The sequence below is a fragment of the Aplidium turbinatum genome, chromosome 2 (assembly GCF_918807975.1).
Source record: "Aplidium turbinatum chromosome 2, kaAplTurb1.1, whole genome shotgun sequence".
In the NCBI taxonomy this organism is placed as follows: Eukaryota; Metazoa; Chordata; class Ascidiacea; order Aplousobranchia; family Polyclinidae; genus Aplidium; species Aplidium turbinatum.
Window position 1 is genome coordinate 4,219,675 of NC_137473.1, and position 19,588 is coordinate 4,239,262.

A 19,588-nucleotide genomic window follows, 5' to 3' on the forward strand; every position below is an offset into this window, starting at 1 on the left:
CCAATATAATTGATATCATCGCGAAGGATCAAATAGCTGTAAAAATCACTTCGAGCAAGTCTTTGTTGTGATTTTCATTTTTCACTATGCAAACCAAGGTAAACCTCAATATACATATTTTTATGCCAAACCATAAAAATTGCTTTTCCTTTTTTAATTAGTTTTACGAGACAAGGAAAACGTTCCGTATAACAAATAACACCATGTAACACAAAATTTGTCCATGGGTTAAAACTATTATTTTCTGATTTAGTATGGGCTAAATCAATAAAAATGAGCATTCAAAAAGTTCAAACTTTGGTTCTGACATTATGAGATTAATTTATTGGAATTTTTTCGTCTAATTTTGCTTTGCTAATGCCTTTGCTCCCCCCTATATCTTTTTGAATCATTAGAATGGAGTTAAATCTAATTTTAGTTGTTGTTGTTTGCTTTCTCATAATAAAATAATAACGGAACATGTTGTTTTCAGAATCTATTTCCTATAAATTACATAAAGAAGAGCACATGTAGGCTATGCAAGGCGATTTTACTACATAAACACGAGACAAAAGCCATAAGGCCTGTTGCTATAGGCCTTTATTCAAAATTGTTACAGAGCAAACCAGTGCTGTCACTTAAAGCCCTCAAAACTTATAACGTAATCAAAAAGAAACATTCTTTCGAGATTAGCGACGATATGTCAGTTCAATTTCACGTAAAAGGTTCCATATAAAGCCCCCATCATATTTTCATTGTACAGTCTTTGATAGCGTTACTCGAAAGACCTGCTGACATCTTGATGAAACCTTTCACCTTGTTCTTCTGAGTAGTCCCCCATGTTATCCTTAAATACATCAAGATGAGCATGTAGTATGTGTAGTTTCAGCGACATCCTGTATCCCATCTTGCAATACGCATTACGCATTCACAAGTTCATCGACAAGTTTCATGTAGTTCTCTGCCTTGTGATTGCCCAAGAACTACAGAAACGAAAGAAGTCCAAGCTCTCCGCTCAACCTCAGGCAGCATATCTGGAAAATCGATGGAATTTATCAGACGCTTCACTTCAGGTCCCACAAATACTCCAGCTTTGATTTTTGCTTGATAATTTTGGAAACAGCTCTTGAATGTGCTTGAATGCTCACCCTCTGTGTCGAGTTGTTAAACAAACTGCTGATTAGACCTAGTTTTATGTGCAGAGGTGGCATCAGTATTTTCGTTGCGTCTACCAGTGGTTGTTGCTTCATATTATAAGTTCCAAGCGCATAGCTGGTCCTTAGAGGCCAATTCCTTTTCTTGTAGTGAAGAGCTGCATTTCTGCTGTCCCAGAGACAAAGATAGAAATGAAAATTGATATAGCCACCCTGAAGGCCCATCAAGAAAGCCACCATTTTGAAATCACCAATGACCTCCCAATTGTAGTGGTCATACTTTAATGCACTCATCAGGATTTTGATGTTCTGATACTCTTCATTCATATAAACTGAGTGAGCCAGAGAAATGGAGGGACACTTGTTTGTGTTGTGCAGCAAAATAGCTTTGACACTTCTAGATGAGCTGTCGATGAAGAGCTTCCACTCAGAAGGATTGCAAGAAATGCCCATAGGCTGAAAGAGTCCTTCTATATCATGGCAGTAGCATAAATCATCTGTGAAAGTGCAGAACACTGAGAAGCCGCGATGTCGCTTTCTCTGTAAAGTAATTCGAACACTGTCATCCAGTAAGTCCCATTGCTTTAGTCTGGAAATGAGTAGCTCAGCATTCGACTTTGTCAATGACAGTTCCCTGACAAGATCGTTCATGTTTTCTTGGTTGGGGTAGTAGGGGCACCTTTCACCGGCAATTCGGCGTTGAAGATGAGCAACAGATGATTCATCCGCTTCTGTATCTGTAGAGCTTGCATGTGCAATGAATTGTTCATCTTTCAACCTGGGTAATTGTGGGACAGATGTGCGAGTTGTGTTATGGGGTACAGGTGCAATAGGTCACGGAATGTCAGGGTACTGGGATGGGAAGGGCGTTTTTTTTTCTTTCGTCGTTGGTTTGGGTCTACTATACAGAAGTAACAGTTGTGAGATGGTTTGTGGCCTCATGCCAGACACGGGAGAAAGCCAAACGCATTTCCCTTTCTCTTCTCTATACCAACCGTTTTGGAGTACGGCGGTAGCATTACGTATAATGTGTGGTGCCAAACGTTTATCTTGATCACAGACTGGCATTATAAACTATGCATCATAGATATTTTGCACGGCTGTAACTCTCTAAACCAGTGTTTCCCAACTTTTGCCGAGCCTCGTGGAGAACAACATACATCATATAATGAACAACATATATTTTTGGCGCAACTTTGGTGCCACGTTACCCCATAAAGTATTGTATATGTCCCCCCAGAGGTAATTTTCCCCTAACTTGGAAACCACTGCTCTGGACAGTGCTATTTTTGTAAAGAGCTCACCACACGTCAAAAGGAAACTGCTGTGTACTTGCAACCACGGCAAGCCATAGAACACTACTAACAATTGCGATATAGCCGACAATCAATGTAATTTACATGCTTATTACCATGAGAAATGGGTAAAATTTCAAACTTGTCTTAGGAACACAAACCCAAAGTTATAGTGGTATAATAATGATTCTTCATGTATTTTAGGCAAAAGCAACCAAAGTATAGCAATTGTTTCCCAAGGACAAGAAAAAAAATTTTTTTTGTTACATGTGAATTCAATTCAACATATTTCCCTTATTTTGTCAGATATATATTTTGTGCAACAATGCTTTAGAAAAGTTGTTGGGTATGGTATAGTGTTTGAGATGCAGACAGAGAATGTAACTTTATGGTTGATGGCGTTATCCCAAAAGGCAATCTTTTGTCACGGAAATGCATTCGAAAACAAAAGCGGCTGACTGATAGATTACGTTACAGTGAGTTACAAAAACGGGTCATTGATTTCAGATTCTTTCAACCCAACAAACAATTCTGCTCCAAATGACATAAACGTCCATATTTGAATAAAAAGTTTGAATTTATTGAGTTGGTCCTAATAGTGTTTCTGCTGAGATATGTCAAAACTTTTGAATCCTTGTAGAGAAAATAAAATTTTGCAATCTCTCAAGCACCTGCAAAATTACCATTTAGGTAAAGATTCAGTGCTGGTACAAAACAGTAAGTGCAATGTTTGTCAAACACAATAATGTAGCTGTGCGTGTTTTTTTCACAAAAGCAAAGCAGTTTAGGTAGCCGATATCAAATTCTTTTCAGTATTCTTCAATCTTTCCTTTTTATAAAACATTTTAACAACATCTTTAAATATTTATGTGAATATAAATGTACCGGTACATGCAAAAGTTTATTGGCGGGTCAAGAACTCACTCCTTGTTGCTTTCCGACAAGAAATCAACGAAAAACTTACAGCATCAGTCTGTTTGTTTTATGAAATAAGCTGAATTTTTTCAAGAATTTTCCGACTGCTTCTTGTTATAAGTTAGAAACAAAGTGTATTAGCCATAGAAAACAATGTAAAATGACATCTTTTTCAGCAAGGCTGATCGTATGCTCTCTGATAACTTCAAAGAAACTCAGATGTAAGATTAATCAAAGCAACTCAAAACTCGAGTTTGCAAGCAAAAGGCGGAATCCTTATGGTTGAATGCTTTCCAACAAAGCCAACTCATGACTTATCTGCGTCGCAGTTCGACTCACGACGGCGCTCAGTAATCCTATTAAGCCGTATAATTTGAAAACAAAAGGACTAGCTAGTAGCAAGCTAAAATATCAGAGTATGTTATGAAAATCATGCCATATCTCTAAAACTATAGACAATAACAACGTCATTTCAAGCGGAATATATACTTGAACAATTTTTAGGAAATATCAGAAAATTTCAAAGGTATGGATTGCGTAGTTCTTTAGTGATATTGGTTTAAAAAGCTTCAAGTCCCACCCGACCCCCCCCCCGGTCACAGGGCAAAGGGTTAATTAGTCTCAACTAAAACTGGTTAATCAAAGTTTAACTAAAAAAAAAATAGTTGGCTACGTGTGTATTTTATTATTATTAATTATATCTCAGGTTTTTTTTTTTTCTGGATTCGTATGGTCACCCTGAGCCAGTTTCTTATATTTTTTCACCTTGTTGAGTTTTTCTATGACATCACAATTTATTTTATCCTTACCTTTTAACAGAACCTGTTACTGGCGTAGACCCTATGGTCTCGCCCTCTGTTAATTCAGCAATTTCACATGGAAGCAGTGACGCTAGAAACCTGAGATTTCTTGACTTTTACTTTTTTTTCTTGCCCCAACTTTTAATCCCGATTATGTTGGTATCGGATAATTGTGAAGTTCACAATAAACCTTTTGTCACAGCCAGATATGAAATGCAAGAAATTTGCTGATATTCAATAGCTTGATTGACAGTTTACTATTAGCGTGCGGTTTCATTTCGAGTTTGTCACTCATAACGCGACAGCGCTAAAAGTCCATTCTGTACCCAGGCAGCAAAATCCGTCATTTTTACATTGATTCAACGTCGATTTTGCTGTCTGGGTAGGGAGTCTGTCTCTGACGCGATATGAGTCATTCTTTGCTGGCAGACAATAATTAGGAAGGTAATTTGTTATTATACAATTTTGATAAAGAGGTCACTTTCTTCAAGCACAGGCATATACAACCAAGCAACAACACGGCATTTAACATAATCCATTAAAATTGAACATAAATTCGCGTAATTTAAACGCCATGTGATGTGCCTTTTTCCTTTGCTCTGCCGTTTCATTTTATGCATTTCGTTTTTCAATTCAGTGTTTAGATCAGTTATTCATTTTCATTGTAGATATGATAAGCAGTTATTTTTTTGTTACTTCTTCTTCTTCTTCGTCGTATGAGCTGTTCTTCTGGACTATATGTTTGGGCATGATGTCATCAGCCACTCGACAGTTTCGTCATCCAGGGCCTTCAGTCCAAGCGCTCCATGTGGTAATAAGGGCTAACGTGTGTATGGCCGAAAACGTTTGTAGCTTATAGTTTATGTTCACTGGTTGCTATGTTCACTGAACAACCAGTGAACATATATGTTCACTATGTTCACAGGTTGTTCACTGGTTGCTTGGTTGTATATTAGGGTGGATCGTTTTTTAATTTTTTTTCCAAATTACTTATTAATAGTGCGGAAAAGTTGTGCACTGACATCGTAAGCACAACACAAAAAAAATTTTTCAAAAATTTTAATATCTTTGGTTGCTCCAAAGAAGTTGAAATATTAGAAAAAGTTAAAAATTTCCAAAAATTTTATTTTTTGTTTTAATTTTTAATCGCTTATTAAGAGCGCGGAAAAGTTGTGCACTGACATTGTAAGCATAATACAAAAATAAATTTCCGCAAAAAATCAATATTTACAAGTAGAATTACAAGTACATGTAGGATACGCAAACCTTTTAAGAACATAATCTAAAATCTTGTATTGAGACGGGGCATGTCTTTGTTGGACTGCAGCCGACTTCTGATGAATCCAACGCGGTTAACGGCACCACATACTGCAACAGAGACCTGCGTGACAAACTTGACACCTTGCTCGACTGCTTGCGTGTGGCAGGGGAAATTAAGAGAATGTTGGCTTGTGTTGATGTTGTTGAACGACCAAAGTTCTCTGTTGTCATTTTTTGTCGTTATCGGTTGCCAGCATATCATTATCAACATAACTACAGCAGTAAAATTGAATTTTGGCAGTTTGAAGCGCCGGATTCCAGTGCAAACGGGAGTTTCTCGTGCAAACAGTATACGGCGTATTCCCAGCTCACGCCCCTGTGATTCTTTGTCAAACAGCATTGATAAAAGTATGTTTTCCCTGTGGCCAAAAAATCCATTTCTTTGAATAACATGCGGTCGACAATGGCCTTTAGTTTATCCGACAGGTAGCAAAATTTGCTGATGGTTTGCCATAGATGAACACCACCGCTGATACAGAGTGAATTGCACTTTATTTTGAACCACATAGGAAGATACCTTCATGACAAAGGTAGCAAACGTTTTTAAATTATCAGAGGCTTCTGTGGTCCTTATAATACAACCGCAGAATGCAATTTCCGCAGTTAGCCAGCGTGAGTGACTAAGCTTACCTGGAAATTTCTCCTGTACAAACGCAATGACAAATGTCCCAGAGGTGTCTTTGGTCCGTGCTTAAATCGGTCACACCCATATGAGGCAAATTACTTGGTATTGATTCAAATCGTCGGATAGGCATTTTATCACATGTAAGTAAAGCCTTTCCAATCTGTCCGGAATACCCACGAGGACCAGTTGTACTGCTATCCAAAAACTCAAAAAGATGCAGTAGGGGTAATTTTTTTGAGTGGAGTTGATATACCAACCATTGCAGCGGTTTTCGAAACTCTAATTCCAACAGTCGGATAACACCGCCTGCATGACCCGTATCTACCACAGTACCATCACACCCCACGACTGTTATTAAGCTCGTGTCTGTTCCTCTATCATGAACTACTGATATTGTGGAGTCGGCAATGCTTCTGGCTGTTCCTGCGGTTGGACTTAAATACTGAGATCCAGGTTCGGCGACAATACACACATGCTCTTTAACAACAGATCTTCTGTGAGACACCCCATGATCGTCTAATTCAATCTTTAGTGTCTTGTCTTTTCTGCCATCAAAATACAAACTGTGTAAAACGTCCGACCTGGACTCTTGCAATTCTTCTCAATTTCTACTCCTTGATTTCCGCACTTTGTTTCTATCAATAATACCAGACTTATCAGCACTAACTATTACCATACCTACGTCGTGCAATGCAGCAGACGCTACAAGTCTGGTGGTCTAGTCGTCATGAGATCGATTTGCGATCCGTGTAACTGCGTGAGAGAGATACAGCTTGAAACCTGCAGTAAGTCAAGTGTGTGCTGTGTTACCTACACATAACACACAAAAGGTCCGCACTAAAGGGAAGGCAGCAAACGTTGGTGAAAATTCATGTTATTAAATAGGATACAGACAACTATGATATCAGCAATGCGAAGTAAATATTGATTTTAGGAAAATTTCTGAAGCGATTAAAAACTAATACAAAAATGAAATTTTTGGAAATTTTCAACTTTTTCTAATATTTCAACTTCTTTGGGGCAATCCAAGATATTAAAAATTTTGAATTTTTTTTTGTGTTGTGCTTACAATGTCAGTGCACAGCTTTTTCGCGCTCTTAACAAGCGATTAAAAACTAAAACAAAAAATAAAATTTTTGGAAATTTTCAACTTTTTCCAATATTTCAACTTCTTTGGGGCAACCCAAGATATTAAAATTTTTGAAATTTTTTTTTGTGTTGTGCTTACAATGTCAGTGCACAACTTTTCCGCACTATTAATAAGCAATTAAGATAAAAAAATTAAAAAACGATCCACCCTATTGTAGGTCCCAAGTAGCAAAGATTGGCGTCTAGCCAGCTCCACGCTAGCGAAGTTATTGGCGACGCGCCAGCGATAATCGCCAGCCAGCCGCCACCGATCTGCTCATCGTTTAACCGGCGTAACGCTGGCGAAAATCGACAATAAAGTTGGCGGCGCGTAAACGCCCCGAACACGAAAGTCGCTCAAGTCGGTTAACGGCGCGCTGTCTGTATGTCAACGAATTTCGCTAAACTTACTGGCACGTTTTTCCGGCTGCGCGCGCTGACGCTTGGCTGACGAATGCCGCCCTGCTGAAGCCCTTTTTTTCGGCCACTATCAGCAGCTGTTGTTTTGCAAAATTACCAAAACAAAACACTAAAACTTTTGGAAGCATTTTGTGTATTAATTGTCTTTTTGTGATTAAAGCCAGACGCAATTCAAGAATGTAAAACAACGAAAACAATGAAGATTTTTAATACACAGTCTTCCCACAGCTCCATTTTCGTAATAGCCTACAATGCTAAAAAATGTTTCAGTAATTAATGAATGGCGGTTTTTATGATCATTTGTAATACAAATAACAAAACAATTTACAAGTCCAAGCCATGTGAGAGCAAAGCTAGACTATAAACATGAGGTTATTTCATAAAAGCCCAACAGCTGTTAAGTGAATTTTGACAGTTATCGCGCAAACAATAATTTTTAAGGAAGAAATTCTATTAAAAAACTTTCTTGGTTTTCGAAACTATAATGGGTGTGAGTGTGATTAAAATTTTTGCTTGCATGATTTACCCTAGGGTAAGGGTAAGTAAAATTTACTCCCGATTAGAAACGAATTGTGTACTACATACTACAGTATCATAACTATAGTTATATAACTATATATAGTTATATTTAGTTATATATCGTTATATATAACTATATATAGTAATATACAACTGTAAAGTTATACAACTAGTTTCGAAAACCAAGAAAGTTTTTTTTAATAGAATTTCTTCCTTAAAAATTATTGTTTGCGCGATAACCGTCAAAATTCACTTAACAGCTGTTGGGCTTTTATTAAATATTATTATTATTATTTCCTTAAAAATTATTGTTTGCGCGTAAACTGTCAAAATTCACTTAACAGCTGTGGGGCTTTTGCAAATAAGCAATAAGCATAGTATGGTAGGTATTCCAATACGTCAAAATCACAGCACTGGAAAAAAATATACAGCAACATCAGGAACACTATTGCTTCCACTGTACTCTATAATGTAATAAAGATTAATACATAGCCAGCAGAGAAATTCAAATTAATGAGTTTTTAGTGCTATCTGGCTTTGATGGTTGCCAACACGGCAACTACAATTATAGGGAAGGGCCGCTTGAACGACGACCACAACGCATTTTCGTTTGCACATTTGTTGTGGCTGTTATGCTGGCAACCTTCAAAGCCAGATAGCACAAAATTCAAACCCTCATAACATAGCCTGCCATTGCATGAAAAAATCGTAAACCCACGTAGGATATATGCAGTATATCAACAATCACGAGTGATTATTGCGTTTCGACATCCATTAGGTAAATATGAAAAAAAAACTGGGAGCAGGTCGTTTTAACGCCAAAGAGTTTGGGTTCGGGGCAATGTTAGGGATTAGGACTGGCGGCAAAACACCCCTCCGAAAACACGATTGAATAACAACAGTAAACATATTAAAAGTGAACACTAAAAGGTCAAAAAACAATCATAAACCAGATAGCGTTCATGTATTGTCGGAATTTTTATCTGCGCCGGAAGTTTTATTTGCCCAGTTCTTTTTTTTTCGTTTCTGTCACCAGCCGCCTTCAAATATCGCTTCATTGCAGAGTCGATAACTTTGTCCGTCGCCTTGGCTTGCCTTCGAATCACATCTGCAATAATACAAAATGAGCTCTCTGTGAAAACAATTTCGCTCACAACAACTTAATTACACTACTAACTCACAATTAAATGTACTGTATATTGGTATAAACCTCCAATGACGTAGCAAGACGAGTAGTAATATAAAAAATACGTCAAAAAATTGTAATTAGGGAACGTTCAAATATTACGTAACGCCTTCGACGGGGGGGGGGGTTATGCAAAGCGTTACGGTAGCGTCACATTTTGGGGAGGAGGTTCAAGCAAAACGTTACGTAACGCTTTCGATAACATAAGTGATATATATAATATACCGGTAATTCATCAGTGATCAACTCAGCATTATTGAAACATCGTTTGTGATAAGGTGCTGCTGAAACCCGTGTTTTATCCTGCAACAACAACCTCGCATATGATATTGGGAAGGCAGGGCTAAATAGTAGAAGCTGATCTAATACTGGACGTTGTCACATTTTCACGTTTAAATTACAGAAAAATATTCCATTCCTTGATAAAACTTCCAATTTGTCAATCCTCAGTTGATTTGATTTATATTTAACTTGCATTCATAAAAACAAAGAGGCCTGGCATTTTCCACCATCGTACTGTAGTATGCATGGTGTTAGCATTGGCAGCACTTATTACTGACGATAGCTCGTAAAACTACGTAAATATACAATTATATAAATACAAACTTACCAAATAACACTTTTTTTATTTTCAGATCAAGAAAGGCAGTTTTTACATTTTTTCCAGTCCAATTAAACTGAACGGCCAGATCGTCTTTCATTAAAAGTCGCATAACTCTCCACACAGTTTCGGTACAATCGTTTCCTCCAACCGTTGTTATTTTCCATCGCTGTTAAATAAACATCCACACGTTACTCAATAGTCAGTTCAAAACTGAACAACGTAACGAGCCAAGTCTAGATCGTGAACTCAAACCAAACAACTACACGTTCTATATATTGGTTAATCGTTAGGTTATGCTATAAAAATCATCATAAATTGGTCTAATAAACATGATTCTATTTTACAAACTAAAGTTTTTCTGCACACAAAATGTATGTGGAAGCGTTTAGAGCAAAACAAACAAGTTTTAAAAATTAAAACTGAGCAGTTGAATAGTTAGAAGGTTCTAATCTTTTTTAAGTATGATTTACCGTAGTTACCACCTGCAAAGCGAAAAAAAAACATGAACATTTGTAATGTAACATTAACTCACTTTCTGAAGAAGCAGCAGCTAAACGTTTTGATGCACCAGGTTGATATTCAGACGCATGAGTATGATAGAGCAATTTATAACTAAAATATAAATCAGGAGACAGACAAATAGACCGGGAGCCCGCGACGTCCACCCTAGGTGAAAAAGTTACCAATTTCTATGCATACAGCGATGTCCGGTGGTATGTGGGTATTCATAATCTGAAAGTCTGCCGGGCCACCGGTGGTGGGTATGGGAATGGGGGCATTTTTCATGGCCCAAAAAATGCGCTAGGTCAGCTGAAATAGTTACCGCTTGAAACTTAGTTGGTCGTAAAGTAAATTGTTTCTAGACGATTGTCTGGTATGTGACAGACATTTTTGGTGGTGGGGGGGCTCTGACAGACAAGTTTTATACCCCCCAAAATTTGCGCTAGGTCAGCTGAAAAAGTTACCGGATAAAACCAACTGATTATTAATCTGTGAGTGTTAAGCTTCACAAAAATATATGTGACAGACAAATTTGTTGGTGGGTGTCCCCTGACAGACGACCTAAAGTAGGTAACCCCCCTAACTGAGCTAGGTCAGCTGAAATAGTTACCGGATAAAACCAATTGAAAATTAATGTGCGAGTTTTAAGCTTCATAAAAATGTATGTGACAGACAAATTTGGTGGTGGGTGTCCCCTGACAGACGACCTAAAGTAGGTGACCCCCCTAACTGAGCTAGGTCAGCTGAAATAATTACCAGATAAAACCAATTGAAAATTAATGTGTAAGTGTTAAGCTTCACAAAAATGTATGTGACAGACAAATTTGGTGGTGGGTGGCCTCTGACAGACGACTTGAAATAGGCCTAGGTAACCCCCAGGTTTACACTAAGTCAATTGATAGGAGGGATTTATTAGCTGTGCTTTTGAAGTATGGTATACTAAGTAACAGAACGTGATTTGTCTATTTCATTTGTCTACACAGATAAAAATAGTTGCAGTGCAAGGAACTATATCAAGAGTTTTTGCATTTGCTTGGCTCACTACAATCTCAGCCAATAAATCAACCGTTTTCTACATTGGTTTAACGTCTGCAGACGTTGAATCAATTTAAAAAAAGGTTGATTTGCTGTCTAAGATAGAGAAATCCGGTTGGCTTACTTTTAGCGAGTTTGGTGATTGGAATTTTACAGCCCTAGTGCAAGCTGTTAAATTAGTTTGAAAGGGATCATTGGCTTTTGTGTCACAGTGGGCAACGACACATTACTGACAATTCACTCCTTAAAGCGCTTGATCATCTGACTATCCCTAACCATTTAGCTATGTGATAACACTTTTTTCGAAACTCCTTACAATAGTCTACTATATGACATCACGATGGTAAATAATCATGTACGCTGTACAGTACTGTACGTTTTTTATTTCTCCAAACCGTTATTCCATGAACAAGACTTCAAAGTCAGTGACAATTCACTTTAGGCTACGCAACAAATCAGCGATCTAACGAGTATGGATAAATATTAGTAGGCTAAGTTGAAGAATATGATACAAAAACAGTGTAAAAAGCATCCTTTCGAAAAAACATTGACAGCAAATCAACCGTTTTTTTTTTCATTGCTTCAACGTCTGCAGACGTCTAGCATGTTGCAGACGTTGAATTGATGGAAAAACGGTTGATTTGCTGTCTGGGAGTAATTAGTGTAGGCCTACGTTATTAGCCAATACAAGTATTGCAACTATTTCTATAGTTTTGATTCTGGTAATGCCCAGGTAATGTCTGCAATACGTACTCCTAACTTTACAAGAGTTATCAGGTGGCTTGGCTACGTTATTATTTTCAAGCCAGTAATGTTTCGCCCATCACACCAAGGTTTTATTTACCCATAATTCTAGGAGTTACTCAAAAGATTGGCAAGATTTTTTGTAACAAGCTTTTTGGAAAAGCAGCAGTAACCTGGACAGACTTCAAAAGAATGTCCGAATTTCGGAATGATATTTTACAGACAAACAACTACCAAATGGAGGAGTGTGTCATTGATCAGTTGCCTACAATCATCGTAACTCCGCCAACCGATGAGGATGCGAATGCGATTAAGGTACCGTATAGGAACTATCACGATAAAGGATGGTATTTCGTACGCGATATGGACGGAATGGCCCGTTTCGGTGAGTCCGATTCGGTGAGTCCGATTCGGTGAGTCCGATTCGGTTAGTCCGATTCGGTGAGTCCGATCCCTTAACGGGGGATTTTTTCAATTTTTTTTTTTAATTATCGGGTACCATAGCCTAATTATTATTGCCGTTTTAGGGTTAGGGGTTAGGAGTTAAGGTTAGGGGTTAGAAGTTAGGAACTCACCGAATCAGACTCACCGAATCGGACTCACCGAATAGTAGCAGACCCCGATATGGAAGCGCTTGATTTGAGAATAACTGGTATACAATTATATCGCGATTGGCAACGCAAAGCTATAGATTAGTCACCAACATGTTGTTAATTTAACTTTACGTTGACATACGTCAAACTCTTTAGGTTCAAACATTTTTTTTTTCAGGTCAACTATGAAAGACCTGGAGAACATCAACTATGTTTTACTTGCTGTAGCACGATTTCAGACGATGCAAAATGTAAAGTTGTGAATGTAACAATCTGGACTTCATGGAAAAACATTGCAAGCATTCGACTACAATATTATTATCATCCGATTGCTTTTCTGTCACCACACGTAAAATCATTCAGACAAGTTCCTCTGCGTTACCCATAGGTGTCTATCATCAGCCATGTCACAAAAAGTTTACCTGTACAGCAGTTAAAAGAACATTTCAACCTAAGGCAGTTGCTTTATCTTCTGCTAAAGTCGCTAAAGTTTAAACAAGATGCAGAAGCTCGCTCCTTAAGTCGGACAAAATAGGTTTATTGAAAGGATCCTGTAATTCCTGTATATTTTGCGCCCGTAAGCGAAAGAAATACAAAAAAAAAACCGTTAAGGTCTCTACGATGGATGGATGCGAATCACTTAAGTCAAGAGCAGTGTTTTCTAAAATCGAAATGATTAAATCACTAATTCGTAGTGGTGTGGACTTAATTGCCAAAGAAGCAGAGTATCACAAGTCTTGCCGGGTTCATTTTGATAGAGAGACTAAAAGCAATCCCCAAACCACCACAAATTGGAATATTTCATCTTGCCAAACTCACAACCTTCCTTTCCTAACAATATGCAAATTTGTTGAGGAAGAGATGCAAAAGCAAAGGCCAATGCTATTTTCAATATTATTTGATCTTTACAAAGATGAGTATTCGGTAAATGGAGGAAATGATGTGGAGGTATGGTCTAACACCACACAGAACCTAGTGAGGAAAATTTATCATAAGTTTGGTAAAGCACTAACAATAAGTAGGCAATTTTATTTACACCTCACTTCTCTCCGCCCAAGAAGAAAAATATGCTCTGATAGGTGATTATAGTGCCAATAATGGATAAAATGGATGAAGAGTCCATCTTGACATGCAAAATGAAGCCGCTAGATATGTAGGCCTGTTGGTTCAGCAAAAGTAAAGATTTTGCAACTCCACTCTATGCTGGATTCATGAGCAATAATAGAGTGGATTGTCTACGTCTACAGCGAATATGTTACATGGACCCAATAACAAGATCACCAACCAACAATAACGTTGTTAAAGAAGCACTTGTTACTGGTTAGAACCATGAAGGTTGCAACTGAAACTCACCAACAATATGCCGTGGTGACGTAGCTGTTGCACACCCATGGTTGCACAAAAAGCCTACTCCATTCAAGCCATTGAAGCCCCTCTTTTTGACAATCTCCTCATTATGCTTGGGAATTTCCACATGAATCTAGCATTTTTCGGAGCAGTAGGAACCTTCATAAATGATTGCGGGATAGAGTCCATATTGTCGGAGTCAAAGATCCTTGCCGAGGGATCATTACAAGGGTTCATTATAGGAAATTTTACAACAGGTGTAGCCTACTCGTGTGCACGAAATTACAGCCAACGTCATGGAAAGAAAGCTATACGATCGATTCTTGACAACTTTAGATGCAGATGAAATTGACAACTTCCAGCAAGTCATGTACACTATTCCAACTGACCCTGATAAAGTAGAAGTATGATTGGCCAATCCAGTCGTCACCGAACATCGGTAAAAGTATGAAGAATGCTTTAACAGGTCCATGAATGGAGTTTTTGGTGAAACCTGTCAGTTCTGGACACTATACGTGTTCTTAATAAACCGACTCTATCGAGAAGTGCAGAGATGCGTCAGGATGAACGACGTAAGTGGTTACATGGTTATTGTACCAATACTTCTAGAAATATATTTCGCTTTGAATCGTCTAAATTATGCAAGATGGGGATCGTTGTTCTACAACAAACTAAAAACGCCGATCCGAAACTGAGGGCTATACTGGATAATGGTGCTTTCTCAGTTAGACGCACCGATACCAAAAAGGATTACTCTAGGACGGCAGTCGATCTGTCTTTAGAGCAAACTACGAATAGGGACGCTGCGTCGCAGGTAAAAGGAATAACTGGCTTTCGGAACTCAAAAAGTGCCATAAAAAGATGTTATGTCACAGTTACACAGAGACCTGCTTCTGTAACAGAGTTAAGATATCTTGCAGGCTTAGAACAAACCGAAGATGCCGGCATGCCGCGAAACAATTACGCAATCACAGAATTGTTAAAGAAAACGAGCAAATGTCACTATTATGGCTGGTCGAAAACAAATGAAGTTATCATTCCAGGCTAGTTTGAAGGCGCAGTTATACCATCAGAGCCAGGGCCTGATTAAGGCTCACGGGGGCCCGAGGCACAGCTAAGTTTAGGGGCCCCTGTTGGCAATCGCTTTCAAAGCAATGCCATGTAGTCTCTGCGAATGATGAAATAGCCTATGGGCTAAAAAATAGTTCAAGCAAAACTATAAATTCATAAATATTAATTTAGCCAATTTACCTACAACTTTCTAACAGGATGAACACTTTTATACTTATTACAAAAATTATTGGATGAAAAATCTCTCTAACAGATTGGAAATTGAGCTCATTTCATACAGGAAACACTAGCAAAATATAGGCTACATTTGAATTTGAACTAGCAGAGTTTATTAATGGTACCTTGAAACCAGTGCTGTGTTAAACTCTTTGTGGGCCCCTGGGCCAGAATAATTTTGGGCCCTCTAACGTCAAGCAGACCTTAATATTCTGTATATTTTCACTGCATCGACATGGAAATGTGGTTCATTTCAATAGACTTTCTCACCAGTTTAGAAAACAACACAGGTGTAAGTAACCGCAAACACAGGTCTATCATTTCTTAGCTACATCTTTGCTCGGAATGAAATTCAAAAGTGTTAACAATTACTAATAAAATAAAAATACTGGAGAGATGGTATACCAGTCCCCGCACCCTTGGCAACCCATGATAAAGAGGAATTGACAAAAACATGTGGATTGAAGTGTGTGAACAGTAAAGCAAAGGTAAAGTAGTTTCACCCTATATGTTGGTTAAGTCCTCTCTTTGTCATGAGTTGCCAAGGGGAGTGGGGGGGGACTTGTATACCAGCTCCAATACTGGCAATGGAACATCATCGGTCACGACTTGGTCATACCATCGTACCACACAAAATTTTGACTGTTTTAACTTTGCCCTGCTTTGCCGCCCGGTACCGCGCAGATAAAACCAAAGTTGTAGAAAGTTTTCATTTCCATTCAGACTTGGTCATCTGGTAACATTATTGTTTTTCACTATTTTTATGTTTTATCTGGCAACATTACTTGTTCTGTCAACCAAGGTGAAACATTGTGATTGTATGGTAATTTGTAAACAAAAGGTTTTGAGGATCATGTGTTCAATTATTTTTATTCAACATTATTTCATTCCAAGGCAAAGCTTTCATAATTTTATGTAGGTATTCAAGTTAATTAAAGTTTTTAGGGTATGGTAGCCTAGGTTAGTGGCAAGAATAAACAGGTCCCTTGTGTTAACAATGATTTTTGTTTTGTACCGTACAACATGTGATATGCCAGGCTTATAGCCTAAGGTATTTGAAGATAAGAGCAATTTCATGTGCATATATTCAGAAAAAGTAAATACAGAAGAACGTTTCTGCTAAAAGTACAGGACAAGTTTTTCCTGCTCGCAACATCACTAGTCAAGGATGTTTATCATTATGGTAGGCTATTGTAAATGTTAAAATTGAAATGATAATTAAACTATCTGAAATGCTATTTTGCTTACAGCTAACAATTTTTTAAAACAAAACACTTTTATTGATGAAAATAAATTGAATATGTGAATTCACAAAGGGCCCAACCCCTTTTTTCATTTTACTTTTTGTGCTTTCCGATTTCTTTCAATGAAAAGAAATTGAATATGTGAATTCAAAAAGGGCCCTCCAGTTGTTTTTTTTTATTTGAATATTTGTGCTTTCCAATTTCTTTCAATGTCTTCTAAATGATACTTAAAAAAAAACAGCCAGATTTTTCAAACATATCGGTAAACACATAAAAAATACTCTATCAATTTTTCCATTGATTTTGAAATAAGCCCAACTACAGCAATTGCACTTCAACTTCTCCATAGTGAACTTTTTAGGTATGATGCTTCTTACCAGTATGTTTGAGCATATAATCATTATCGAAGTTTCACCACAAAAGTAAATGAACAAAATAATTAAAACAGTTGTGCCAAAAACACTTTGTTGCAATTGGGCCCTTTTTGAATTCATATATTCAATTGCATCCAACCTGTTATATGTATATATGTTAAATACATTTCTGCAGATCATGTTACTAACGTTATCGCATTTTAACTTTGTTTTTAGATAGTAATGGTGTTTTTGTAGATGTTTCAGTGTAGTTAGGGCCCATATTTATATAATAGGGCCCAAATTTGAGATATTTTAGTATAATAAGGGCCTAAATCATCTTCTTAATGGACAAGTACATGCAGTGAACTTTAGCAACTCAAAAACACTTTTCTGAAATGCAAAAATCTATTATTTGTGGGCCTCTTGAGATGGTGGGCCTGGGATCCGGGCCCCCTTGACACGGCACTGCTTAAAACCTATAAAAGTATTGACGTCTACGGTATTAATGTAAAAAAAATAGGGGGCCCCCAAAACCAGGGGGCCTAAGGCCTGTGCCTCGTGTGCCTCATGGTTAATCGGGCCCTGATCAGAACTATTTAGTAAATTGGAGGAAAGAAGTGCTAAGGATGACATTGAGAGTTGCGATGAACAGTGGAGCGGAGATTCCGACTCGGAAGATGAATCTGAATTGAAATTCTTTTTTTAGTCAATGACTCATCACCATTGCCAAACATTTTTTCTTATATAGGCTAGACCGCTAGACTGTTCAGTGTTGACGAAAAATTCAGACAAAAACTTTTCAACTTTCAAAAACTTCAAAACTTTTCAATAATTCAGACAAAATCACGTTCTGTTACTTTGTATACCATACTTGAAAAGCACAGCTAACAAATCCCTCCTATCAATTGACTTAGTGCAAACCTGGGGGTTACCTAGGCCTATTTCAAGTCGTCTGTCAGAGGCCACCCACCACCAAATTTGTCTGTCACATACATTTTTGTGAAGCTTAACACTTACACATTAATTTTCAATTGGTTTTATCTGGTAATTATTTCAGCTGACCTAGCTCAGTTAGGGGGTCACCTACTTTAGTTCGTCTGTCAGGGGACACCCACCACCAAATTTGTCTGTCACATACATTTTTGTGAAGCTTAAAACTCGCACATTAATTTTCAATTGGTTTTATCCGGTAACTATTTCAGCTGACCTAGCTCAGTTAGGGGGGTCACCTACTTTAGGTCGTCTGTCAGGGCACACCCACCAACAAATTTGTCTGTCACATATATTTTTGTGAAGCTTAACACTCACAGATTAATAATCAGTTGGTTTTATCCGGTAACTTTTTCAGCTGACCTAGCGCAAATTTTGGGGGGTATAAAACTTGTCTGTCAGAGCCCCCCCACCACCAAAAATGTCTGTCACATACCAGACAATCATCTAGAAACAATTTACTTTACGACCAACTAAGTTTCAAGCGGTAACTATTTCAGCTGACCTAGCGCATTTTTTGGGCCATGAAAAATGCCCCCCATTCCCATACCCACCACCGGCGGCCCGGCAGATTTCCAGATTATGAATACCCATATACCACCGGACATCGCTGTATGAATAGAAATTGGTAACTTTTTCACCTAGGGTGGACGTCGCGGGCTCCCGGTCTAAAGCTTAAATCTAAAATGACAGTCAATGGCGTTAGTGAGTGTTAAAAGTCCTTAAAATTTCGAAATAGAACTGAATTTCCTTGATAGTGAAAGACCTGAAATCATAGCCGTTGGAAAGTACCTTGTCTGATGACGTATTAAGATAAGTGTTTTGGATTGCTGGCTTCTCTGACCTCTGTGCAGGCGTGCTTACTACTACACGTGTCATGTCTAGCAAAGTTGCGAGAAAAAGTAGTCACGTGCTCATTGACCGACTTTGCAGCCTTCTTCGCGCAATTTCGCCTCTGGCAAGCAAATATTTGCAGTACTGTATTTCAGAGTGACGTCACCAACCGCCATTTTGTAAACCAAAACTTTTCACCAGCGAATATTTTCACTAGCCAATCGGACTAGTAGCCTACTGCAACATTTCTACTAGTCCACGCAAATTTTCACTAGCCATTGGCTAGCGGACTAGCGTTAAGATCGAACACAAATTTTGTGTGTATTCTTTAAAGTATTTATGCTAAAGATGTCAAATTTGGTCATCATTGGGTGTAACCAGTTAAAAAACTTGCTGTCCACTTTGAAAAGCACTACAAACACATTGATACAACCAAAAAAAATAGATAAGGCTACTTTAAACACTGTTCAAACTTATGCACACCAACATAAAGCTAAATCGCTAAAAAAAAAAAAAAACCAGAACACTAGATGCAATCCAAAATCACTAGATCTGGTGAAAAACACTAGGAGTGGCACCACTGACAAGTGACAATAAAATTCGACAAAAGACAAACAGGCTTCAACTCAAATCAACCGCTTGTTTGCAATGGCACGTGACTTCAATCAAGCGCAACTAAAACGGTATGACAACGAAATTTTTCTAATGGTCG

General features: G+C 37.9%; 1 pseudogene; it reads right to left on the reverse strand.

The window, feature by feature from the left end:
- Positions 1–644: 644 nt before the first annotated feature.
- On the reverse strand, positions 645–2,295 carry LOC145786022 (uncharacterized; annotated as a pseudogene).
- Positions 2,296–19,588: the final 17,293 nt, after the last annotated feature.